The following is a 27,155-nucleotide window of genomic DNA, read 5'->3' as shown; positions in this document are numbered from 1 at the left end:
TTTCACTCCACCCAACATTTTATTCACACCCACCCACACATAACCTCAGACCCTGCAAGTGTCCCTATTTTCCAGGGACAGTCCTAGATTTATAGAATCCATCCTGATTTCTGATTTGATCCTCAGATGTCCTTTTTTCCTTAGGACATCCCTATTTTCACCAGAGAAATGTTGGGGGGTATGGAGTTATGTGCTCCCCAAGCCAAAGAGATATAACCTTTAGAAGACATCTGAAGGCAGTCCTGTATAGGGAAGTTTTTTAAACGTTTATGTTTTTATATATGTAGGAAGCCACCCAGAGTGATGGGCAGGATGATGATGATGATGATGATGATGATGATGATAGGACATCCCTATTTTCATTGTATAAATGTTGGAGGGTATGTAACCTTTCAAAACAGGTACAAAATGCCTTGTAAATAAAACCCACAGAACATTTCCCACAACACATGGGTAATGGCACATACTAGATGTTCCTCTCGGCCTAACTGAACAGTTTCCCCAAAGATGTAGTAGAAAACTTTCCCCCAAACCACTCCAAGAAAGTCTGTGGGAGAAAAATGCATACCACTTCCCCACTTCCCAATCATGCATTTAACTTGTTTTTTTAAAAAGCAGTTTCATATCTTTTCTGCCCCAAATGCAGTATGGGCTATCCTCAAACTTACTGTTCTTTCACTGCCAAGTTTCAAGTCAGCCCATTGTATCCTTTCCTAACTGTAACCTACTTTCTCCCAGTTTCTCATTATAATGACAGAATGCAATTCAGGTGACATAGCCTTAAGGTTGGGCCACAACTGTGGTCCTAAAGTTTTTCTCTGTCCTCTTGTTCCAGCCTCTCCATTCTATTCCCCCTCCCACTCAGGTATCAGTTTCCTCCCTCTTAACATTTAACAGTATCCTATTTTTTAATTACATTTTTAAATTAAATTTCCAATTTCTACATTTCAAATTAAACAGAAATCCCAACAGAAATGCCTCTTGAGGTTTTTTGGGAAAGTTGTTTTAAACATCTGTTTCATCGCATTGTATATCATTTTTCCAATATACTTTAACCTTTTTTGCAGGTCTAACATAAGTCTGATTCCACCTTATACATCTTAGTCAATCTACTGGGAGATAAATACCATCTGTGCATCATTTTCATTTAATTCTCTTTCAGTGTGTAGCATGCAGTAAATTTCAGGTCATTCTTCCAAAATTTCTCCCAGAGGTTTAAGTCTACATTATATCCCATATCCATTGCCCAATGGGTCACTGACACTTGAACCAGCTCATCTTTTGTTTCCCATTCCAATAATAGTTTATACATTTTGGGCAATACTTTTTCCTTGTTCATCAATAAATCTTTTTCAAATTGTGAACTTTGGTCCAAAATCCATTTTTCTTTTCTAATTTAATTTAATTAAATTAAAACAATTTCTACATTCTGTAATATTGTGTCGTTTAACAGTATTTTAGGGTGTTGTGTGGGCAGGAGAGGGATTATTCCCTGCAGATTTGTTGTGTGCGATACTCATGTGTACCATGCTTCTCTTCTGCACACAGGTTTGTCAATAAAAGGATGAACACAGGAAACCTCAGATTTATAGTAGTGTACAGATGTTGAAGCTTCATAACATAAATAGGTCACAGAAGCACTGCAATTGGTACAGCATGTAGGGCATCACACACACACACACACACACACACACACACACACACACACACCCCTATTTGATTTTTTAAATGCGGGGATGCATTGGACAGACTGATTTGCTTGCTTAGAATTCATAGAATTATGGGATTCATTTTTAAGAAATACAAAGCATACCCATCTTCCTGAAAAATTTCAGCAGAAGCATTTTCTATATCAATGTTTATAGCAAGAAATCAAATTAGCATAACATAGACCATCTGCTTTTCCTTTGCATGCAATCATGTAAGTGGTTTAAGTCAAGACATCTAATTTAATCAGTTGCACTATGTTTCTTTTTAAAAAGCAAACAAACCACTGTGTAAAAAAATTAAGGGCTCAAAATTGCGCCTTTTGTTTTAAAAAACTTTTCAGTATCAGAAAATAACACTTGGCAGTTTGATTAATTGATTTGTTTTTCTGGTGAAAAATTAAAATAAATTGGAAGGTATTTATTGTTTTAAGTTATGGGTATGCACCAAGTGCACGATTTGGTTCAGGCCCTAATTTGGAGGCTGCCTACTTTGCCTCTAGTTCAAATCAGAACCTTGTTTTTGGAGAACGGAAGCTCCATTCATGAATAAGGGGAAATTTTAAAAGGCTATAACTCTTCTTTTTGGCAAAATTGAAGGATGTCAGAAGGACAGGTTTGGGAGGGGGTTCTGAAAGGATAGGCTTTTTAAATGGCATGCACTGGTTAAGAAAATGATTCCCTTTTATCTCTCCTACTGTATTCTGGACAATTTGAAAACCATACGCCATAGAAGTCCCTCAAGGTAGGAAACCTGCTGAAATTCTGGCTAGGTGTCAGAGTTTTGCACCTTAAAATTTGACCCGAGGTTAGAAGACTTGCCTCCCTATCACAATTTTTATAAAAACAGCATACATCATAGAGGTACCTCTCCAAAATGGCCTGCGAGATGTCAGAACAATTGGTGCAGTAGTTATGATAAATATGACACGGTATGTGAGTTTTGAGAGATTTGTTTTCTGCTCAGTTGACAACGGGTGTGTTCCCTCCTACATCCCTGCCAAAAGCACCATAATTGGAAGTAAAAATGGGAGCCTGGAAAAAGTCGTTCTTTGGTTGGTAGCAAGAGTTGTCTGTAAGAAAACTGCATCATCTCCTCTCCCTCCCTGCTGTCATTATATGGAGAGCTTTGGGAAATGTCATAATTTGATAGAGACAGTCCAAGTCAGCATTCTTTGGATTCTCTGCAACTTCAAGGTATCTGGAGCTTCCAGATTGGGAATACCTTTCAGGATACCCACTTCACCCCCCAGAGAGCCTAAAAGACCTTCAGTCTACCTGATTTGGTTGGAATTCATCCAGGCTAAATGCATACCTGGGACGCGGGTGGTGCTGTGGGTTAAAGCCTCAGCGCCTAGGACTTGCCGATCGAAAGGTCGGCGGTTTGAATCCCCGTGGCGGGGTGCGCTCCCATCGTTCGGTCCCAGCGCCTGCCAACCTAGCAGTTCGAAAGCACCCCCGGGTGCAAGTAGATAAATAGGGACCGCTTACCGGCGGGAAGGTAAACGGCGTTCCGTGTGCTGCGCTGGCTCGCCAGATGCAGCTTGTCACGCTGGCCACGTGACCCGGAAGTGTCTGTGGACAGTGCTGGCTCCCAGCCTATAGAGTGAGATGAGCGCACAACCCTAGAGTCTGTCAAGACTGGCCCATACGGGCAGGGGTACCTTTACCTTTACCTTAAATGCATACCTGTAATTAAAATAGCCAAGTAGACAGTTTCCTGAACTGATAGGTCTATGGTGCCTATGTACTACAGCTGAGCAAAAGGGATCTAGTGCATTAATGTAAGCATAGCATCCAAACAAAGACATTTTGCTGCCTGAATCTAAATACATACTCATCCAGGTTAAGAAAAGTCTGTTATTCTAAGGGGTTGGTATGCTGTGCATTGCATTTTCCCATTTTATCCTCACAACAACTTGGTGGTTAGACAAAAAGATAACTAGCACAATTTACCAGCTGAGCATTAGAGCTGTGGTCCATGCATTGCACCACACTGATCCATCTGTCACCAGTGGATATATATTCTGTCAATTTTATTTCTTTGTTTACTTTATTTATTAAATTTGTTAGTTGCTTTGTCTTGCTCAGGGTGATCCAAAGCAGCTTTCAAACAAGCAAACAAAAAACCACCACATAGATACAGTACGTTAAAACCAAAACCAAGAAGGAAAATAAATGCATTAAAAGCATCCCATCCACATCTAAAAGGCCACAGATAGTTAAAGGACAAAGGCCTGGTTACAGAAGAAGGTTTTTGTGTGGTGCCTAAAGATATGTAATGAAGGCTCCAGACGAACCTCCCTGGGGAGAGCATTCCACAAAGGGAGCCACCACAGAAAAGGCCCATTCTTGTGTTGCTACCCTCCGGACCTCTTATGGAGGGGGCACATGAAGAAGGGCCTCAGATGATCACAGAGTCCAGGTCTGCTCATAAAGGGAGAGGTAGTTGTTTAGGTCTTGAGCTCCTGAGCCATTTAAGGCTTTATAGGTCAAAATCAGCACTTTGAATTGGGCCTGGAAAGTAATCAGCAGTGAATGCAGCCTGTCCAGGATTTGCATTATATTTTTTTTTTTAAATAAATTTTTATTGGTTTTCCACACACAAAATAACAACAAACAATACACCATACACAAACAAACAAACAAACAAACAAACAAACATATAAACATGTATAATTTCATCCTCTTATTTTCTTAGACCTTATTTCCTGGACTTCCCCATACCTCCCCTTTTCTGCATCCTTGTTTTAAAATTCTTCAGCAACTCCTCCAATTAACTAATTATTCAAATCAATTCTTTTAATTTCTTCCTTAACTTATTAATTACAGCTGCAATTCTTTGTCCCATTCCCCTGACATCTTAACATTCCTCAATTTTACAACAGTTTTTAAGATATATCTTAAATTTCTTCCAGTCTTCTTCCACTGTCTCTTTCCCCTGGTCACGGATTCTGCCAGTCATCTCCGCCAGTCCCATATAGTCAATCACCTTTGTCTGCCATTCTTCCAGCGTGGGTAGTTCTTGTGTCTTCCAATACTTTGCTAAAAGAATCCTTGCTGCTGTGGTAGCGTACAAAAAGAACGTCCTATCCTTTCTTGACACCAATTGGCCCACCATACCCAAGAGAAAAGTCTCTGGTTTCTTAGGAAAAGTCCTTTTGAGAACTTTCTTTATTTCATTATAGATCATTTCCCAAAAGGCTTTTATCTTCGGGCAGGTCCACCAAAGGTGGTAGAAGGTACCTTCAGTCTCATTGCATTTCCAACATTTATTATTGGGCAAGTGATAAATTTTTGCTAGCTTGACTGGGGTCATGTACCACCTGTAAATCATTTTCATAATATTTTCTCTTAAGGCATTACATGCCATAAATTTAACACCGGTGGTCCATAACTGTTCCCAGTCAGCAAACATAATGTCATGACCAATATCTAGTGCCCATTTAATCATAGCTGATTTCACCGTTTCATCCTGAGTATTCCACTTCAACAGCAAGTTATACATTCTTGACAGTTTCTTAGTATTGGGTTCTAACAATTCTGTTTCTAGTTTTGACCTCTCCATCTGGAAGCCTATTTTCCTGTCCTGTTTAAATACCTCGTTTATCTGAAGGTAATGAAGCCAGTCTCGCACTTTGGACTTTAATTTCTCGTGGCTCTGTAGTTTAACTTTTTCACCATCTTGTTCTAAAATTTCACAATATTTTGGCCATTTAGACCCCATATTAAGTTTTTTCACCTCCTTGGCTTCCATTGGTGACAACCACCTGGGAGTTTTACTTTCCAATAAATCTTTATACCGCATCCAAACATTATATAATGCTTTCCTAACAATATGGTTTTTGAAACCTTTATGCAATTTTACCTTGTCATACCATATATATGCATGCCAACCAAATCTGTTATCAAACCCTTCCAAATCCAAGATGTCTGTGTTCTCAAGAAGCAGCCAGTCTTTCAACCAGCAGAAAGCTGCCGATTCATAGTAGAGTCTTAAGTCCGGCAGGGCAAACCCCCCTCTGTCTTTTGCATCAGTTAAAATCTTAAATTTTATTCTGGGCTTTTTGCCCTGCCAGACAAATTTAGATATGTCTTTCTGCCACTTCTTGAAACAGTCCATCCTGTCCACAATCTGTAACGTCTGAAACAAAAACAACATTCTAGGCAATACATTCATCTTGATGACAGCAATTCGGCCTAACAAGGAAAGTCTCAATCTTGACCATATTTCTAAATCTTTCTTTACTTCTGTCCAGCATTTGTCATAGTTGTCTTTAAATAAGTTCACATTCTTAGATGTTAAGTTTACCCCCAGGTACTTCACTTTCTTTGCTATCACTAAGCCTGTTTCACTCTGAAACCTCTCTTTTTCCACATTTGTTAGATTTTTCTCCAAAACTTTAGTTTTCTGTTTATTCAATTTAAATCCTGCTACCTGACCAAATATCTCAATTAGTTCTAAAACTCTTTTAGTACTAGTATCTGGCTGTTGCAAAGTCAATACCAAATCATCTGCAAATGCCCTCAGTTTATAATGTTTGGCTCCAACCTGGACTCCATTAACCAGCTGGTCCCCTCTAATCATATTTAACAAAACCTCCAAGACTGATATAAAAAGTAAAGGGAATATTGGGCATCCCTGTCGTGTTCCTTTTTCTATGGGTATTTCTTCCGTAACCACATTGTTCACAATTAACTTTGCTTTTTGTTCAGAGTATATTGCACCTATACCGTTTTCAAAACCTTGGCCTACCCCCATCCCTTGGAGATTCTTCTTCATAAAGTTCCAACAAATATTGTCAAAGGCTTTCTCCGCGTCCACAAAAATTAAAACAGCCTTCCTATTAATGTTCACTTCTAATAATTCCAAGATGTCTATTATATTTCTCACATTGTCTGACATATGTCTTCCTGGAAGAAAGCCAGCTTGGTCCTTATGAATCTCTCCTACCAACACTCTCTTCAGTCTTTTTGCCAAAATGTCTGCAAAAATTTTGTAATCCACATTAAGTAGTGATATTGGGCGGTAGTTTTTAACCTGGTTCTTATCAGTTTCAGTTTTCGGTATAAGTGAGATAAAAGCTTCTTTCCACGATTCAGGTGCCTTTTCCCCCTCCAAAATTTCATTACAAACTTCCTTCAATGGTTGTACCAGCCATTCCTTCAGAGCTTTATAATATTTAGCAGTCAAACCATCTGGTCCAGGATTTGCATTATATGCTCGAACCATTTTGCCCTGGTGAGCAACCTGGCTGCTGAATTCTTTACAAGCTGACATGTCTAAACATGTCTTCAGAGGCAGCCCCATGTATAACATGTTACAGTGATCTAATCTAGAGGTTACCAGAGCATAGATGACAGGAGTTAGGCTGTCTCTGTCCAGATAGGGGTGCAGCTGGGCCACTACCTGAAGCTGATGGAAGGACTGGCTTTGTATAGGCCTTATATGTAAGTTGCTCTCTGTTTACCTGTGTGAGAAAGGCTTCATAGCTATAAAACAGGGGTGGCCTGTATGGTCTTTTCAAAAAGGGTGCTTCATGTACAACAGGAGAGTACCACTCCAGAGCATGCTCCAGGATATGAAGGCCCCTCCAGTCTTGAGGAGGGCTTCCTGAGCGGGCAAGCGTGCAACAGCACAGGCGTGGAGAGGCGAGCTGAAATTTATGTTATTTTTCGAAGTAGCAACTGCTTTGCAAAGCTGTTTCTGGCATTTAATAAATTATTGTTATTACTACTAGACTGAAAGACTTCTATTTGTGAGCTGGAATAAAAAAAGACCATTCTATTTTACACAGCTGTTTAACTGCCTCTTGGGTCATGACTTGTGCTAGCTGCAAAATTATGTCCCTGTGCTGAAATGAGTGCAGAATGAAGAAAGGGCCTAGTCAATGATTAAATGCATAATTACAGGTTTCATATTCAGTCCTGTCACTTCAGTGACTTGCAACCTCTGTTATTTTGTTTAAGTGATATATATTAGTGCTGAACTGTTAAAGCCTATAATCTTACTGTAAGGAAATTGATCACCAGCTTTTGTCTTCAGTCAGAGCTTGTAGGTGTACCGTGTCAAAACCCAGTAGGTAGACCAGAAGGGGGTGACGCAAGTTTCTCGCCTGTCGTCCCCCACCCAACCTGCCCTAAACTTTGCACTTAATCAAAACTGTGCCTTTGCATCTTCTATCACATTGGCCGGGGGCCAATATCACAGCCTCCCGGCCCCATTTTTATTTCAATTTCATTTAATACTTATTACACACATTTATTTCCCAAAGCATTTTGTTGGCATCCGTCTGTCTTGAGAGATAATGGACTGCACCTCCAGGGGTAAAGTCATGCCACTGTGTTATCAGCACCAAAGTGACCGCTCCAGGGCACAGGGGGTGGAGGTTCTGGGCCATCTCAGCCTCACTGATGTGGCCCAAAGGAAAGCAGAGCAATACATTTGGCACCAGCTTGGCCGTGGGAGTTTCTGGAAGAAGGTGTACAAGGCGCAACCCCACCATCTTAGGGGCTCCGCTCTGGATTTGTGTAGGGTTTACTCCTGAGCCTTTTCTTCTCCTGAAGATAATCCACAAGGCAGGGGAGGTTTAGGATCAGAGTTTTCCTTCTCATAGGAGGGCTACCTTCTCAGGTTGACAAGCCCCACCTGCCCCATAGCATCTAATATAGGGTGGGGGGAACCCAATTATAGCATTAGAACAAAATTCATAACCAAAACCACAATAATACAAGCTACTCATCTCAAGGCAACATGAATTAACAAGTCAGTTTACCAAAGAATTCAACAGATTTTGATGTGTACTAGGTCACCGAGAGAGTGAGAACCACACAGCCTCCCGACCTCCAAATCAGCTTAGAAACTGTACAAGACTAGCTTTCTATGGAAATACACACTTTCACACTTGAGAGGATCACATTTCACATAGGTACCAGTGAGCGTGTAATGAATGTCACTGCATAAAATTATTAAGATGCATTATTTTTCTTCTGTGTTCAAAAGGATGCAAATAAGTAGTACAAAGCCTGCTGAATAAGTGTAGGCAGGCATGTTGGATACACTTGATTTAAAGCAGTGAAATCAGGCAGCCATCTAAGGAAGGGGAGTCGGGATTCAGCTGAGGAAAGGAATGGGTTAATTTTGGTTTCTTTCAGTTTTTCCATCTTAAATTCAGCTCTCCACTTTCCTACATCACTTTGTGATTTTTTATATAAAAAGTCCTCATGAAAATGCACTGGCGTTTTAGTGCTAATTTATCCTGATGTTGCCCAGCTAGTGGGAGCTGATGAAAAACATTGTGTAGAAGGCTTGAATTTTGGGTGCACAGGATGTTGAAGAGTTTTAGCTTGTCTGCTAAAACTGAAGCACATTGGGGCACATGTGTTTTTCTGTCAGCATGATTCAGGGGTGGTTGTTTCAGTTTTGAGAAACTGATATTCTGTAAAGAAACAAATATATAAACAGAGTACCAGGGAAGAGCTATAGCTCGATGGCAGAGCATATACATTGTCTGTTGAAGGCCCAAAATTCAATCCATAACATTCTCAGTTAAAGGATTTCAGGTACCATGGCTGCCAGGGACTCTGGAAAGTTACTACTTATGTTGTTGTTGTTGTTACTCAAACCCCACTTTTCTCCCTGACAGGGACTCAAGGCAGCTTACAGATAAGAAAAATAATTAAAAAGCAATTAAGCCGAAATATATTATTGCAAACATGCAGATAATTACAATAAAAGCAGCAAAGCACCAGCCTTTTCATTAAAAGCAGTCCGTTCCCCAAACTTGTTGGAACAGGAAAGTCTTCGCCTGTCAACGGAAGGACAGAAAGGAGGGAGCCAGTTTAGTTTCTCTAGGGAGAGTTCCAAAGACTGGGAGCAGCCACCACTGAGAAGGCCCTGGGGTGACAGTGGACTAGGTGAACCAACAGTCTGACTCAGTGGGAGGCAACTTCACATGCAAACCGATACTGCAGGAATAGTGCAAGTCTCTAGCATGCTCTCTTCCAAAGGAAACAGGACGCACGAGGTCTGTGAACAAGATCTCCCACAGGCTCTGAAAGATAAAATCAACTTCCACCATCTCTGACCACTGGTTCCTCTAGCAAGGGATGATGTGAGTTATAGTCCAACTACATCTGGGGAACCATGGTTGAGAAAGGCTCGTCTACACTGACTGAGAATAGCCCCCCCAAGGTTTCAGATATTTTGGAGTCCCAAAATATTGTGCAATAAATATTTAAAGATGGCATTTGGCCTTTTTTGAATGAAGCAGCCCAATTTAATGACCGAATGGGGCTCTTAGGCATTCTGTTCAGGGCTGGCCCACCAATGAGGTAGAGTGAGGTGACCCCCTCAGGCAGCAGGATACACAGGGGCAGCAGATCCTGATGTAAATCTTTACTCCCTTGGCAGGGAGGGAGGGGCACCATATTGTGTTTCACCTCAGGTGCCAAAATGTCTTGGGCTGGCCCTGGTTCTGCTCACCTGTAAAAGCAATACGTGAGCAGGGGTGAGTATACTGTGCTCTGCCCCCACCATCACCCTGCACGTGTTGGAGGGCACACTTCTGAGGTGGCGAGAGTCCTGCACAACAGGTAACCTGACCTAGCATAAGGCACTGAATGCTTCAGACTTCCAAGTTTTTCTAAACTTCCTCCAGAGCAGGGGTCGGCAAGGTTTACCTCGCCTGGGCTGGTTCACTCCAGTGGAGATCCCTCTGTGGGCCGGATCATGTGCACGGCCACGATTTCCAGCATCTGCGTCTGCGCAGATGTGATTTCTGGCACTGTGGAAGCGAGTCTCCACGCTGCGCTGTGCTGGTTTAGCGCAGCGCGCAGGGACTCGCTGAGCTGGCGGCTTGGTTCAGATGCGGCTCATGGGCTGGTTAAACGACCCCCGTGGGCCGCTTGTGGCCCATGGACCTTAGGTTGCCTACCCCTGCTCCAGACTATTAAAACAGACCTGGTGTAACAGGAAACCAGCTCTTTGATAGACAGTTTCTTCTAACCTGCTAACGTAAGTGATCTGGAAATTAGAAGTCTCATTGCTTCAGTTTATACTGGAGAAGGGCCCTTCCCTCCAAAATACAGTGTCACAAAATATTAATCTTTCTTAATGAGCCATTCTCACTGGAACTGTCAAAACAGCTTCAATAGTTTCTGAGAAGTTATACTTTTGTTTCCCACAAAACAGTATCTCTCTCTCTCTCTACCACCTGCTGTTGTTTATGGCAGAAAACTGTAGAAGTTGAAATGTGGCAAGAGCTGCTGATATATATGTGAGTGCATCTTCAGTAACATAGAGGCTTACTTCAAAGTAGAAATGAATAGGAATGCACTGTTAGAAATGGTGGCTACAGAGTAAAATGAAACCTAGTTTGGTCCCTCTGGGGCAAGTCTGAAGGTGATCTGTATGTTTGAAGCTTGATTTTTTTCATTCAGGCTCCATAGAGATGCTGGCATAACAGATGTATTAAATGGGGCTATATATGCAGGCAGCAGTAAGATTTCTCCTAGGTTGGGCTATTCTTAAGGTGAGAGTCCACAGTTATTTTACTGTGTAACATGGTACATAGGCTCTGAGTAAAACTTAACAAAGACCCATCCCTTTTTAAAGAGGCCACTTGGAACAGAGTTTTAAAGAAGTATTTATTGATACATGGCTATGTGGTTAAATCACACACATACCCAGATTTAAGCAAATGTCAGAGAGGTTTTCATCCCCTTCGAATTCACATGTGCCCACATGACTCCCATGGAATTGTTAACCACTTTGTCCAAGCTCAGTGTCCCAGTATTAAAAATTCCAGTTGGCTTTCACCATCCCTCTGCCTGACAGTTAACATTCTTAACAAACCATTACTATAAGCATTAACTATATTAATTTAAAATGGTTAACTGACAGTAATTCGACAATATATACTTAAAGTACCTGTGTCAACTTATTCCTTACAGATTTAGTTTTCTTTTTAACTAAGCAAAAATGGTCTGTCTTTCCACAATTAAGACATTCCTAAGGCGCATCTTGGAACTCCTTTCCCTGCTATATTTTGATGGCAGTATATTTTTTCCTTAGATATTCACAGCCTTTCTTCTTTCAGCTAGCTGATCCTCTTGATCATTTTCCAGTTCTCTAATTACAAATTGTTAAAGTATGAATGTAGCTCAGTATCCTAAAATAATAGCTCAGTCTCAAAATAATCATAAATAATCAAAAGAGAGAATTAAAATAATCTCATAAATATCCCACAGCATTTAAAGTGCACAGAATAGATTTTTGGGATCCCTAATCCCTTCAGTTCCTCATCAGACTCGATTGCATACTAATTTCCTGTATAGGGAGCTGGATGGGAAATCAAATCTTTCATCCAGTTGCTTCAATATTAAAGTCCTTAAAATATCAAATGTTATCAGTGTTTATTAAAGCTTCAGCCACTTATCTAATGCTGCTAGAACTTCCTATTTCTCGAAACATTTAAGTCTTAAAGTAGAAGTCCAAATCTCCATGTTCAAATAATACATCAAAGGCACAATAATCTATACATCTTCAATCCAGTTTCTGTCTATATCAAGATATCACAGGCCACTCATAACATAGCCTCTCAATGGCTGAGAAATAGCATCTTTAAAGGTTGCTAGCGGGGTTTTTTGTGGAGAAGTAACTTACCAAGCCCTATGCCCCTTGCAACTTGAGTCTCAGCTGAGGTCTCAGTTGAAGGTGTCTTATGGCTCGGTGCTCCAGGGCGCTCAACAGCGCATGGTTTTGTGGCCTTCTTCATCCAGAGTAGCTCTGATTGGGAGTGACCTGAAGGTATCTCAGACAAAAAAACCTAAGCCAATCTGGGTTTGGACGTGTGCCATGTCTAACACAGATATTTCCCACTGCAGACATACTGCGTGGAGCTGCCCCTACCCAAATGTCAAGGACCTTGTTGGCTGGGTCTATTCTGGGGGTCCCCTGTGCCAACCAGATACAGTCTGATCACGGCGACATTCTCAATAGTTTTGCAGGCCAGGACTGATAAAAGAAAGTACTACTTCATGCAGGGCGTAGTCAAGCTATGGAACTTGCTTCCCCAGGAGACAGTGATGGTCACCCAGAGGCATAGTGGGGGCAGCGTGATGGGGGGCATTGCCCCGGGGGCGGTTTCTTCCAGGGTCGCATTTTGCTTCTTAGGCCAACTGGGCAGATTGGAAGGATGCCTCCCTGCCCTGCTGCGTCCTCCTCACGTCACCCTCCATACCCTGCCCCCCCAGTGCGCCCTGGCATGTGACAAAGACACACGAGAGCAGAAGCAGCCAAGCAGGCTGGGAAGTGCTGGGACTGCACAGTCATTTGGGCCTAGGAAAGGTAGTCAGGCCTAACTGCTAACTGTGGAGTCGCTCTGACGTGTGACTTAGCAGCCATTTTCTCCGTGTTGTTCTCTGTAAGATTTCAGTCAGAGTCAGTCTCATAGAATCATAGAATCATAGAATCATAGAGTTGGAAGAGACCACAGGGGCCATCGAGTCCAACCCCCTGCCAAGCAGGAAACACCATCAGAGCACTCCTGACATATGGTTGTCAAGCCTCTGCTTAAAGACCTCCAAAGAAGGAGACTCCACCACACTCCTTGGCAGCAAATTCCACTGTCGAACAGCTCTTACTGTCAGGAAGTTCTTCCTAATGTTTAGGTGGAATCTTCTTTCTTGTAGTTTGGATCCATTGCTCCGTGTCCGCTTCTCTGGAGCAGCAGAAAACAGCCTTTCTCCCTCCTCTATGTGACATCCTTTTATATATTTGTACATGGCTATCATATCACCCCGTAACCTCCTCTTCTCCAGGCTAAACATGCCCAGCTCCCTTAGCCGTTCCTCATAAGGCATCGTTTCCAGGCCTTTGACCATTTTGGTTGCCCTCCTCTGGACACGTTCGAGTTTGTCAGTGTCCTTCTTGAACTGTGGTGCCCAGAACTGGACACAGTACTCCAGGTGAGGTCTGACCAGAGCAGAATACAGTGGCACTATTACTTCCCTTGATCTAGATGCTATACTCCTATTGATGAGGCCCAGAATTGCATTGGCTTTTTTAGCTGCCGCGTCACATTGTTGGCTCATGTCAAGTTTGTGGTCAACCAAGACTCCTAGATCCTTTTCACATGTACTGCTCTCAAGCCAGGTGTCCCCCATCTTGTATTTGTGCCTCTCATTTTTTTTGCCCAAGTGCAATACTTTACATTTCTCCCTGTTAAAATTCATCTTGTTTGTTTTGGCCCAGTTCTCTAATCTGTCAAGGTCGTTTTGAAGTGTGATCCTGTCCTCTGGGGTGTTAGTCACCCCTCCCAGTTTGGTGTCATCTGCAAATTTGATCAGGATGCCCTTGAGTCCATCATCCAAGTCGTTGATAAAGATGTTGAATAAGACCGGGCCCAAGACAGAACCCTGTGGCACCCCACTAGTCACTCTTCTCCAGGATGAAGAGGAACCATTGATGAGCACCCTTTGGGTTCGGTCAGTCAGCCAGTTACAAATCCACTGAGTGGTAGCATAGTCAAGACCGCATTTTACCAGCTTCTTTACAAGAATATCATGGGGCACCTTGTCAAATGCCTTGCTGAAATCAAGGTAGACTACATCCACTGTGTTCCCTTCATCTACCAGGCTTGTAATTCTGTCAAAAAACGAGATCAGGTTAGTCTGACATGACTTATTTTTCAGAAATCCATGCTGACTATTGGTGATCACAGCATTCCTTTCTAGGTGCTCACAGACTGTTTGCTTAATGATCTGCTCCAGAATCTTCCCTGGTATTGATGTTAGACTGACTGGGCGGTAATTATTTGGGTCCTCTCTTTTCCCCTTTTTGAAAATAGGGACAACATTTGCCCTCCTCCAGTCTGCGGGGACTTCGCCTGTTCTCCAGGAATTCTCAAAGATGACTGCCAGTGGTTCTGAAATCACATCTGCCAGTTCTTTTAATACTCTTGGATGCAGTTCATCTGGCCCTGGAGACTTGAATACATCTAGACTAGCCAAGTATTCTTGTACTATCTCCTTAGTTATTCTGGGTTGTGTTTCCTCTGCTGAATCATTTGCTCCAAATTCTTCAGGTCGGGCATTGTTTTCTTTATCGGAGAAGACTGAGGCAAAGAAAGCATTGAGGAGTTCAGCCCTTTCTGTGTCCCCTGTTTGCATTTCACCATCTTCTCCTCTGAGTGACCCCACGGTTTCTTTGTTCTTCCTTTTGCTACGAACATACCCATAAAAGCCTTTTTTGTTGCTTTTAACCTCTCTAGCAAGCCTGAGTTCATTTTGTGCTTTAGCTTTTCTGACTTTGTGTCTACACGTGCTGGCTATTTGTTTGAATTCCTCTTTGGTGGTTTCCCCCCTTTTCCATTTTTTGTACACATCCTTTTTTAATCTTAACTCAGTTAAAAGTTCTTTAGATAGCCACCCTGGCTTCTTTAGGCACCTTCCATGTTTCCGTCTCATTGGTATTGCCTGAAGTTGTGCTTTTACTATCTCCCTCTTAACAAACTCCCAGCCATCTTGAACTCCCTTTCCTTTTAGTATTACTGTCCATGGGATCTCACCCAGCACTTCCCTAAGTTTTATGAAGTCGGCTTTCTTAAAGTCGAGAAATTGAGTCCTAGTATGCTTGGCTGCTCCTTTCCGCTGTATAGTAAACTTCAGAAGAGCATGATCACTCGCGCCTAATGATCCTTCCACTTCTACCCCACTAACCAGGTCATCAACATTGGTTAGGACCAGATCTAAAATGGCTGTTCCTCTTGTTGCTTCTCCCACTTTCTGGACAATGAAGTTGTCTGCAAGGGCAGTGAGGAATCTGTTTGACCTTATGCTCTTGGCTGAGTTTGACATCCAACAAATATCCGGGTAATTGAAGTCCCCCATTACTACTATCTCCCTTCCTTTCGCATGCTTGGCCATCTGTTCCAGGAAGGCATCATCTATGTCCTCCGTTTGGCTTGGGGATCTATAGTAAACTCCCACAATGAGGTCACTGTTATTCTTCTCTCCCTTAATTTTCACCCAAATGCTCTCACTTTGGCTTTGAGGTTCTAAATCTTGGATCTCTTCACAGGTATACACATCCCTGACATATAACGCCACTCCTCCTCCTTTCTTGTCTGGTCTGTTTCTTTGAAATAGATTGTATCCCTCCATTATTACATTCCAATCGTGGGATTTATCCCACCAGGTTTCAGTGATTCCTATTATGTCATATTTAGTTTGCTGTACCAGGAGCTCAAGCTCATCTTGTTTATTTCCCATGCTTTGCGCATTAGTGTACAGACATTGAAGTCCATTAATCATTCCCCCGTGTCTCTTATTTAAGGATTTTTTCCTCCCACCACTAGGTCTGCATGCTCTTTGCTCCATTCGGTCTATGACATTTGGATGATCATCTTCATCAATTGATAGACTCCTACCTTCAGGAGCACTGTCTCCCTCCCCCACATTAGTCAGTTTAAAGCCCTCCTGATGAGGTTTCTGAGATTTTTTGCAAAAACATTCCTCCCAACCGTTGTGAGGTGCAGCCCATCGCTTGCCAGAAGTCCATCTTCAAGAAACTGCAGTCCGTGATCTAAGAATCCAAACCGTTCCTGTTTGCACCATTTGCGAAGCCAGTTGTTCACTTCCACTATTTTTCCCTCTCTCCCTGGGCCACGTCGTTCAACTGGGAGGACAGATGAGATGACAATCTGTGCATTTAATTGCTTCAATTTCCTGCCCAGAGCCTCGTAATCTCTTTTGATCTTCTGGAGGCTATTGCTTGCAGTGTCATTGGTTCCCACATGAACCAAGAGGAAGGGGTATTTGTCAGTGGGTTTTATGATTCTTTGCAGTCGTTCAGTTACATCTTGGATCTTAGCCCCGGGGAGACAGCACACTTCCCGAGACATCTTGTCAGGCCCACAGATCACTGCTTCTGTTCCCCTCAGTAGGGAATCCCCTATCACCACCACACGCCTCCTCTTAGGTCTGGTCGGGGTTCTTCTGTGAGCTGTCCGTTCCAAGGTCGCCTGGACATTCCCTGAGGACTGCCTTTGCTGCTCATCTTCATATACCTGATCGACTGTAATGAGGGAGAGATCCTCAAATGGAGTCTGCTCTTCGTCTTCCATGGTAGGGGAAAGGACCTCAAAGCGATTGCGTATTTCTAAACAATCAGAGCGAACCCTGGGCCTTCTACTTCTTTGAGTCACGTTTCTCCATATATCTGGCTCCTGTGTTGGTGAACTAGCCACCTTCTCAGGGGAGTCCCCTGTCTCTTCCTTGGTGGAAACGGTGTGCTCTGTTGCTTCCAAGAAGAGTTCCAGGTCTCTAATTCTTTGGAGCGTAGCTACACGTTCCTCCAGTTGCTGGACTTTGTCTTTTAAGAGGGCAATCAACATGCAATTGCTGCAGGTAAAGCTGCCTGCAACCTTTGGCAAGATGGCAAACATTGTGCAGGAACCACAGGCGACTGCAGCTGTTCCCTCACCCTCCATCTTGAGAACGTGTCGTTGGGGGTGACTACAGTGGTCCTCTATCATAAAAAGTGTGGAGACAGGACAAATAAATCCCCCCCAAAAAACCTAGGTCTCCCCCAACAAATGTTTGAGACTAGCTCCCCTAAATCTAAAATATGGATCAAACTGCGCGCCAGTCTGCCTCAGTGGTGAGCAGAGTCAGTATGTAATCTCAGTCAAACTGTTTGGAACCATGTTGTTTATGAAGAAGTTTATTTTAACTCAGTAAAACTCTTATTCTTTCACTTAAAAACTCTGCATTATTAGGCGCTGGGAAGCTATGTGCCACCACTGTGGTCACCAGCAAGGATAGCTTGAGAAGCGGATTTGACCAATTGATGGGAGGAGAGGGCTGTCAGTGGCTCCTAGCCTTGAAGGCCATGCTCTGCCTCTACAGTTGGAGACAGCACTGTTTCAAAATGCTGGAAACCACGCGAGGGGAGAGTGCTGCTGCTCTTGGGCCCATGTTCTGCTCCCTGGTTGACCCCTGTGAGAACAGGATGCTGGACTAGATGGGCCACTGCATGATCCAGCAGGCTCTCCTTATGTTCTTGTGCATGTTCTCACTGCTTGTGTGTTGTGCTACATTGTGAAAGTCTACATTTGTTCTAAGCGGAAAGAATTTATAAATAGCTGTAGCATGTTGAATTACCAGATGCTTTGCTTTTAGCAGCATAGGCTAAAAGACTAAGATACAAAGATACACCCATTTTAGTCTGTCTCAGCACCTCATCTGCAATATGGGACTAATACGGTAATACAAACCTACCTTACAGAGTTGTTGTAAGGATTGCAGTGAAGTAATGAACATGAAGTGCTTTGTATTGAAAGAGCCATTTAAATGATCCTTATTGCCATTGTTACTTGGCTAATTTTATTACCTTTTGCATTCTAGCTATATAAAATCACAGACGCAGTAATATAGATTTGTTGTGTATGTCAAGGAAGCAATATAGCAGAAGTTTAATTGGTTTGATGGTTTTGATCTTCCATCTCCAAATTGACATTTAACTTCTGAAAAGGAAGGAGGAAATGTATTCCCCACATCAATCAGACATAACAGGAGTGCCTTGTTAAAAGGATCATTAGATAATCAATAGCTAGAAAGAAATTACTCAGTGCTATGGATGTAATGTCTAGACAAATTGTGCCCTTTGGTTATATGGCAGTGTATTCATAGACTAGCATTAGATTCAGAGCACAGTTGAGGTTTTTGAAGGATCAACACTTTAAAAGGAGAAACTGTAAAATTATGCAGTTGCTACCATTACTAACACACGTTGAATTCAAGTGAGGCCACAAATGGCCCTGAGAGCATCAAGACACGATGATTCTCTGAGATACTGTATGGTGAACAAACATGGCTGCCACAGCATCACCTCCTAACACTCCAGTGGCATTTGCACCCTCATTTGCAGCCTGCACATCAGCAGGAGAAGCACTTTCTGCCTGTTCCAGGTGCTCCAGCTCTTCCTAGCCATGTTAAAGGGGCGGTGGGGGGGGGGGAGTTTAATAGCCCTCAGACCATCTCATGGAGGAATTTGGTGAGGTGTGGATTCTAGAGGGGGGCAAGGTTGAGTATATTTATTGTGAACCAAAGTGCAAATAAAGCTTGTCAGATGGGAGAGAGAATAGTCTGTGGGCACATTGCAGGCAAGTGTGGAGGCTGGTGAATCCCAAATGAGATTTAGCTACAGGTGGAGCAGTCATGCTTCACAGCACACTCAAAGCAGATGGGCAAGTGAAACTATGCTTTGGGTTGTTTTGTGCATTTACTCTCAAGTAAATTTGAAGATACTATGGTTCATTCATGTCTCGCTAAACTCAGGTCATCTTAACTATAAAATATATAAAATGAACAACATCAAAACAAAAAAGTGTAAAGGGAGCTAGTGAATAGTATATTCCATGAATGCATTAATATATGTGTTGTTCTAAATTGTAATGTATTTCATTAAAAAGGTGCAGGTCCGGGCAGTGACCTTGAGAAAATGTTGTATACTGTCTGTGTGAATGGACAAATAGCTCAGAATGTGGAGCCGTGAGTCAAATAGTATCTTGGGAATGGAGCTTGTCCTCCTCCCAGGTACAGACACAACTTGCATAAAAACAATTTGCCTGAAATAATTGCTGCTATCATCATCATCATCATCATCATCATTTTATGTGTATGCAGCCTTTCCACAGTTAAAACAATGGCTTACAATATGAAAAGATTTACATAGTTACAAACATAACAAAGTAGTCATAAAAATAAATAAAACACATCAAAAACTACATAACCAAACGGAACAATTTCCACATAAAAATAAAGATAAAAAAAATTAATATCATTAACAGCAAAAACTCCCGACAAAACTTTCCCCAAAATACCCCACCCTGGGCCAGGTGGAGAGGGGCAGGAACCCAGCAGGTCAGACTAACAGGTACTTGGCTTGTGATATCACAATTCCTAGCATAACATAGCTGTGTCAGTGGGGATGGGATCCCAACAGGTACCTGTTGCCATGGTAACATTTATAACAATGCAGGTATGGGCTAACCACATTAACTGTGGAGTTGAGACCACCAGTGGTTGTTTGATGGGTTTCATGCATGTCTACTCAGAAATAAGTTTTTGCAGTGGGCTTCCTCCCAGGTAAGTGAGAATAGGATTGCAGTTTTAACCTTGAAGTGAGATAGGTACATAGAAGTAGTATCATGGGTGTAGCCAGGATTTTTGTTGGAGAGGGGGAGGCCTTTTATGGGGGGGCAGAACCTCAGTTAGCTGCATATTTTCTTGATTTTTCTAAATGGGGGGGGGCAATTGCCCCTCCCTGCCCCTTCTTGGCTACACCCATGACTAGTATATTAAATCTGTATGTGCCAAAAAGCCAGTAAACTTAGAATTGGAACTGGCATTCAAAGAGTGAGACTTAATCAGGTGATAGTCAAGTTTTACTCATAGTAGGCACATTGAAATTAATGGGCACAACTTAGTCAGTTTCATTAATTTCAGTGGATCTACTCTGAGTAAAACTTAGATGATTACTACCCATAATTTTAAACAAATTATGATGATGAGTTTTTATATAGCCCTTAATTAAAATCCTGACTACTTCAAACAGCTCCTTAAGGTAGGTCAGTATTATTGTCCACATATTGCAGTTGGGGTGATATAGGGGTGAGGTTTACCGACAGTGACTTTCCATTCTGCCAGTCTCAGGTCAATATGTGTCAAACTATCATTTGGATATATAATCTGATTTTTTTGTAGACTAAAACAAAGAAAGGAAAGTAGATACCTGAAAACATGCAGTGTACGTGTCAACGTTTCTGAACAAGTTTAGAGAAATAAGTTTGTTGCATTGGGAATAAAGAAGGAGACATGTGCATGAAAAATTATGGCTGGGAAGTGTGGGAAAAGATCAGAACATTGTGGGGGAATGGCAATTGATTTTGACAGGTATATAAATCTAGGGATGGGGTCTGAGCACTCACAATCAGTGCAAAGGTAGTGAGAGAAAGGACAGCTGTGAATTGAACCAAAGACAAATTTCCCCAGGGAACACTGACTGGGTGATAGGCAGCAAACCAAAGTGAAGAAGGGAAAAGTATACCATCAGGCAGTATTTATTTTTCGTTATTTGTGAATTTTAAAGAGCACCATCCTGTACATACCTATTCAGAAGTATGCCCTTTTGGGTTCAAAGCAACTTGCTCCTATGTAATTGTGTATTTACGGTATATAGTCTTGCATCCTAAGAATGCTTGCCAAGTGTTTTTAACAGTTACTATCTACAAGATATTATAGCAAATTATTTTGTCTGTTGGCATCTGGGCACCTCTTAAGGTTGTAACCAACTTTTGCATTATGGTTCCTGAGATCAAGAAGCAGGTTTTCACCTTTCCTTGAACGCAATTGGACACCATTTTGAATCAAGATGGTGGAATGGACCTTTCAAAACGGAACTGATCTTTTGTTTTCTTAGAATTCCTGAGCAATGCCAGGTATGAGGCTGATAGTTTTTACACAATAAAAATAACAGAACCACAAAACAGCAAGCAGTGGAACAGACAAAAATTCTAGGGTTAAATTGACTAAAACTAGTATATCCAAAATATCCAATAGAACAAAAACAGGTATATACCTAGCGCCAAACTGAAAACAAACTTGATGACTAGCAGGAGAGCCTCCTAACTTCATATAACATGTGTCCAACACATGTCTTATAAATGACTAATGGTGCTCAAATACAAAGTGAATATATTATATGCATGTCAGCTACAGAATTTTCACTAACGCAGAGGCAGAGCGTGTCTTGCTGGCACCTGTGTGTGTGTGAAAGAGAGGGGGGGGGCAAGGAGAGGGGCAGAGAACAAACAGTACCTACTGTGCCTGCCCTGCCCCTGCTGCCTCATGCTGCCCTCTGCAGATCTGGGGAGGGCAGCATGAGAAGAATGCAACAGACACACACCTCTCGATCCCAGCCTCGCCAGCAAAGGTAAGGTTGGGACTGAAGGGCGCACGACTGCCACATCCCCATGCCACCATCCCTGAGCAGTCTTGGAAGGCTGGGATCTGGAGAACATGGTGCGAGGAGGACGCAACAGTCACAAACCATGTAAGATGCAGTCTAAAAGCTGTTGCATATGCAAGCCTTTAGGTCAAATGTTAAGAAACAATAATAAACAATAGCAAAAGGCTATAGATGCTAGCTGAGCACTGCCACATGGGTAATATACTTTAAAGTACACAAAAATGTTGTCTTTTTTCACCTGTCTCATGACTTCCTAGCAAGTTACAGTAGATTGCAGTCTTAATGAGGTAAGTCAGGTACAGAAGCCTAGACCAACTCCCAAATTCTGATTTTAAGTGCTCATTATAGCTTCTGCCTGACCCAGTCAATTTACCACCAAATGTTAAAACACTGCATCTGTTTCTGAATCAATAGACTGGGGTTTGTTTTTTGGTTAACTTCTAATTCAGGTTCAACTGACTTTCAATAATTATTTAGATTCTATTCCAGTTTGAAGGGGAAATGTGGTTGGCTCAGTCTGGTTTTCAATTCATGGCTAGTTTGACATCTTGCTTTAGTTTTTCCTTCTGGTTATACTTGTGGGATGTAAAACTGCAGTCAGGTACAACATTCCTACAGTGGACATATTAGGGGAAGTTTTGTACCACTCAGGAGAAGACTTCCTGTTTCCTCCTGAGCTGGGACAGACTTCCACTACATGTGACTCAATGAGTGTGGTCTGTTGTACTAGCATGGAGGAGCACATGGCCTCCATGTTCTGATCACTGTGTCTTCTCCATTTTGTATGTTGCTGTGTGTTTGGAGAAGTGACTGCTTAGTCGCAGTCACTTGGGACTCACTTTCTTTATGGAATAGTTCTAGTTGTTATGTAACCTAAGCCTGCCTTCAGGGATATGTCTGTGAACTCGAATGAATCTGTGAGTAAACTTCTGTACTTTTATATGAACATGAATCAGATTCTTGGGTTTATTCTTTTTAAAGAGGGATCAGAAGGGATTTTACAAGGAAGGAATCTTTAATAGTAAGACTCAGATGATCCAGCAACAAGCTGATCGCTGCGTAATTTAAAAAGGGGGATGTTTGGAACTCTGCTAGAATATGGAACTTGCTAGCGCAAGTTAGGAAGGATATTATTAAATAATATATCCTCTCCTGCCTCCCTAATCATCCCCACAATACTGGGCAGACCAGAGACCCTGGAGAATTGCAGTCCATTAAGAAGTGCTTTTGCACATGTAATTTTGACAGGTTTGGGACATTTCCAATTAGTGTATTCCTTCTGCTGCTACAAAGCAATAGCTGGTCCGGATAACTAGTTGGTGAAGTATTGTCTAAAAGTCTAGCTAGTGTTTTATGGCTCTTTTTCTTCTTTCAGCTAAGGCCCATTCCTTCTCTACTACACAGAGCACTGCACCACAACAAACGCTCAGCACAATGCTGGTTCCTAAAGAATGAACTGAAGCAGGATCCTGGACTGGTAAGTTACTGGTTTAATTTGTTGTGATGAATTATTTCTGTAACTGCACTGCAAAACATGGTGGCACTAAGGAGGCAAAGAGCTTTTTTTATCCTTTTATGGGAAACAAAACCCAGCGTTTTACAAAAGCCTGTAGTTTGGAGTGTTAGGAAATCTGAATGTTTTTGAGTGTTGAAAAAGACTTCATTATATATGTCAGTCATTAATGCATATTTATTATTCCTCTCCTCTATCCAGTTAAATAAGTGGATATTTTCTGCTGGATTGGAACTGATCTCTAGGAGCATTGTTCATAAAACATGTACCATGCTATGGGTATGTTTACAGCTAAAACTGGTTCTCCCGTCAGAGATTCCTGGGAATAGGAGGGTTGTTTTCGGAAGTGGAGGGGCTAGGGATAGCTAAAAGCCAAATTTAAATCCCCAGTCATCTGTAGGGGAAGCCCTGAGAGTTAAACGGGTATGTCTAATGAAGGCATTGTAAAGATCTGTAATGAATGTGCCAGGTGAGGCTCCCTGGGGAGAGCATTCCATAAGTGGAGAGCCACCGCAGAAAAGGCTGATTCTCGTGTTGCCACCCTCTGGACCTCTCATGGAGGAGGCACACAAGGGCTTTAGATGATGCTCTCAGGGTCCCAATTGGTTGATCCAGGTAGAAGCAGTGAGGCAGTCCTTGAGGTATTGCAGGTCTGAGCCACAGCTGAACTTGGTGAGAAATAAATAAATAAATAAATAAGAAAGAAAGAAAGAAAGAAAGAAAGAAAGAAAGAAAGAAAGAAAGACTGGAGGGGAAACAGGCAGAGTGAGTGAGTGAGTGGCAAAAAGCTGAGTGAGTGAGTGAGTGAGTGAGTGAGTGGCAAAAAGCTTTTCTTTCCTTTTGGGGAAAGAATTGGGGGAATTGTTTTTGAAAGAAGGATTTGTGTTATGGGACAGAAATTTGTGGGGAGGGGGCTCAGAGGGGAAAAGAGAAAAACTTTTTTTGAATACAAGTGGGACAGAGGAATAGGAGTAGGGTTTGCATGACAAGATCCCTGATGCAGTGCCACCAAGGCCCACCTAGTTCAACATCCTATTTCAAATGGGTTCCAGCCACATGTCCATGGAAGATGTGCGTATGGAAGATGTGCGTGACGATGTGAAGATTACGACTCTCCTCTTGTCTGTCATTTATTGAACATGGTTTTCATTTACCTATCACAGCTGTCAGATGGGGCGGAACTGGGATAGAGTAGGGAGGAGGGTCTTTGGGAAGCAGCATAACAAAGTCTGGGGAAATTTGTAGTGCTGCCACTGCCCCACTTTTGGAGGCATCAGCTGCTGCTGTTTGTCACACACTATGCACAGCTCCTTATCCAAGGAGCTCAGAGCAGCTTCTTCTTCTTGTTAGATAGCCCAATTTGGCCAGAACTGCTTAGTTTCAGCAACAGCATAGTTTTCCATAGTTGAACCTGAAGGTTATTTTGTAGATAAAATGCTGTGAAAGACAAGCAGTACATTTTTCTTGTAGCTCATTCTAGTAAAAGCTGCAGAAACATTAATCAAAGTGCATGTCTTACCCGGCAATGCTAATGGAATGTAGTAGCCCGGTGTTGAAATACTGAGTGAAATATGAGCAGTTCACAGAAGGCTGTTCTTGAAGGCTGCCGGCTTAATGCATGTGCAGTCCACCTTTTCACCCTCCAGAGCTGTCTCCGCTGCTGCTGCTGCTGCACCCATTCTCTCTCCATCCATTGACTGCCCTGCGCTGCCATCCATCTCGCCTCTGCAGTTTCCATGTGCTGATCTGCCCCTTACCTGACACCCACCACGGCCCTTCTTGAGCCCTTCAGTTTAGCTCCCTCCCTCTCTTCCTATCCGCCCAGTGCTGTGAGCTGCCATGCCCTGCTGGATCAGCCCTGTCTAGTCCAGTGCCCTGTTCTCTCAGTGCCTAACCAGATAGATGCCTGTGAGAAATCTGCATGCAGGATTTGAGCACAAGAGTGCTCTTCCATTCTGTGGGTTCCAGTCAGCACCAACCCTCATATGAGGAAAGGAGAGGTGACTGCCTCAGGCGGCAGGATCCACAGGGACAGCAGATCCTGCCTCCAAGTAATGCATTGCCCACTGCTGCTGCTGCTGCCGCCACAGTGGCACCAATGACTCCACACATCTTGGAAGACGGATCTGCCTCCTCCTCAGCAGCCCCCCCCCCACATTTACAGTGGCCTCTTGGCAAAAAGGAGGTGCTGCTGGTCTCCCCCACCCTGTTCCTGTTATAGATCTTCACTCCTTCTTTCCTGGCTGGAGGGGGGCATTTTGTGGTTTGCCTCAGGTGCCAAAATGTATTGGGCCAGCCCTGTTTCCAGCAACTGGTTTTCAGATGTGGTTCCACCAGCATATGAGTTTTCTGCTGGCAAATCCCCTCTCTGCTGGCGTGTGTGTGTGATCCACCTCTCCTAACCCCTCTAGCTGGCAGATTTGGTAGTTTGGATTGCTCTTCAATAAGTTGATTTTTCTTTTCAAAATTGCAATGAATTATGTGTATGTCCAACTTACTTTTTTGTGTTTTGTAGTCATCTTGATATCTTAGTACATCCATCAAAGCTGACAAATAATACATCGGACTAGTGTGAGAAAAAATCCTATATTTAAATGTTTTATTAATAATCTTATTACTCTTGGGTAATAGAGTTTAACAGGGTTTTTGTATTCCACTGTATGCGTTGCCAGAAATTTGTGTCAGCTTCTGCCATTTGTCTTCAGCCAGTGCACTGAATGCTTAGTATGACTTTACTAGTCTGAAAAGACAATTTGTATCCTGAAATAAGCAGCCCAGGCATTTGTTCATGTAACAGTTTTGATGAATGCATCCTGTGTTTCTTTAGTAAGGAAAATACAACACCTTATAAAATACCGGTACTTCTTCTACAAAACTCTGCAGAGTGAGACTGAATGAAACCGAATTACCAAACACATATGTTGTATCATTTGTGGCCCACCTCCAGAGATGGAGCCTAATGAAAGACAGTGGATTCCTGAACACTTGGAGAGATTTTCCAGAGGATCAGGCAGGTGATCCTGTTGTGACTCTAGTCTCGCTGTGGAATAGCAGGCTGCAAAGACCATTAGCACCGTTGCCCCGGTCCTGAGTACCCTCTCTGGTGCTGTGGAGCCTGTTCTGCCTCCTGGTGCTCCAGGGGCCAGCAGACAATGGAACAGGCTGAGCAATGGCTGGAACACTAAATGTGTGCTAGAGTGCATAATGATGCTTGCTGTGTGGTGTTGCAGGCAGTGGAAGAAAGCCTCCAGGGCATCCTCAGGTGGTCATGCGGCAGAACGTATTTTGGGTGGTCTAGTTAACACCTGCTACAGTGGAGGGAGCCCTGCAATCCCTCAGAAACCCCCTGTGACCTTTTTGCCCAAAACCTTTGAGGATAATGTCCCTCGACTTAGCACAGTTTTCACAGCAAACCCAAATGAAGCATCCATGACTGCCCAACTCTGGGATCATTTTCAGTTGAGGCTGCCTGGTGATGCAGAAGTGTTGCATCACAGCTGTTTTTGTAAATCCAGTTGCTGCAGTGACAGGAGTGGGGGTGAGGGTGCAGGGACTAAGGATGGGACCCAAAGCTGCCATGGGCTGGAAGTTCCACAACTCCACCTTCGGATAATGCTCACGCCGGGTTCCAAAGTACACCATTATAGAGAACTTTATGCATATTGCAAATCAATTAGACAGCTGTATTTTTTTTAAAAAAAATGCTACTAAAAGGACTGGAGAAGAACAGGAAGGATAAAAAGCATGAAGAACTTCAATAACGTTTCTCTTCCTTAATTGGAATCATGCCAGTTAACATTTAGGTGCAACCAAAGTGAAGCTATTTGTAGTAGGAGTTTAGAGAATGATTCAAAAGAAATTAGTCTGACTTAGAAAAGTTTTTTCTAAAATTGCTTTTATT

General features: G+C 42.6%; 1 protein-coding gene across 3 annotated transcripts in view; it reads left to right on the top strand.

Moving 5' to 3' along the window:
• Positions 1–27,155, top strand: part of LOC114582583 (poly(rC)-binding protein 3-like) — a 237,211-nt gene that overhangs the window by 53,599 nt on the left and 156,457 nt on the right. For all 3 annotated transcript variants that reach the window (XM_077917658.1, XM_077917657.1, XM_077917654.1), the window contains exon 2: positions 23,117–23,218. The gene's annotated coding sequence lies outside the window, so the exon portion shown is untranslated. The remainder of the gene's footprint in view (positions 1–23,116; positions 23,219–27,155) is intronic.

Source organism: Podarcis muralis, chromosome 13 (assembly GCF_964188315.1).
Source record: "Podarcis muralis chromosome 13, rPodMur119.hap1.1, whole genome shotgun sequence".
NCBI lineage: Eukaryota > Metazoa > Chordata > Lepidosauria > Squamata > Lacertidae > Podarcis > Podarcis muralis.
This window is presented reverse-complemented; position numbering and strand designations above follow the sequence as displayed.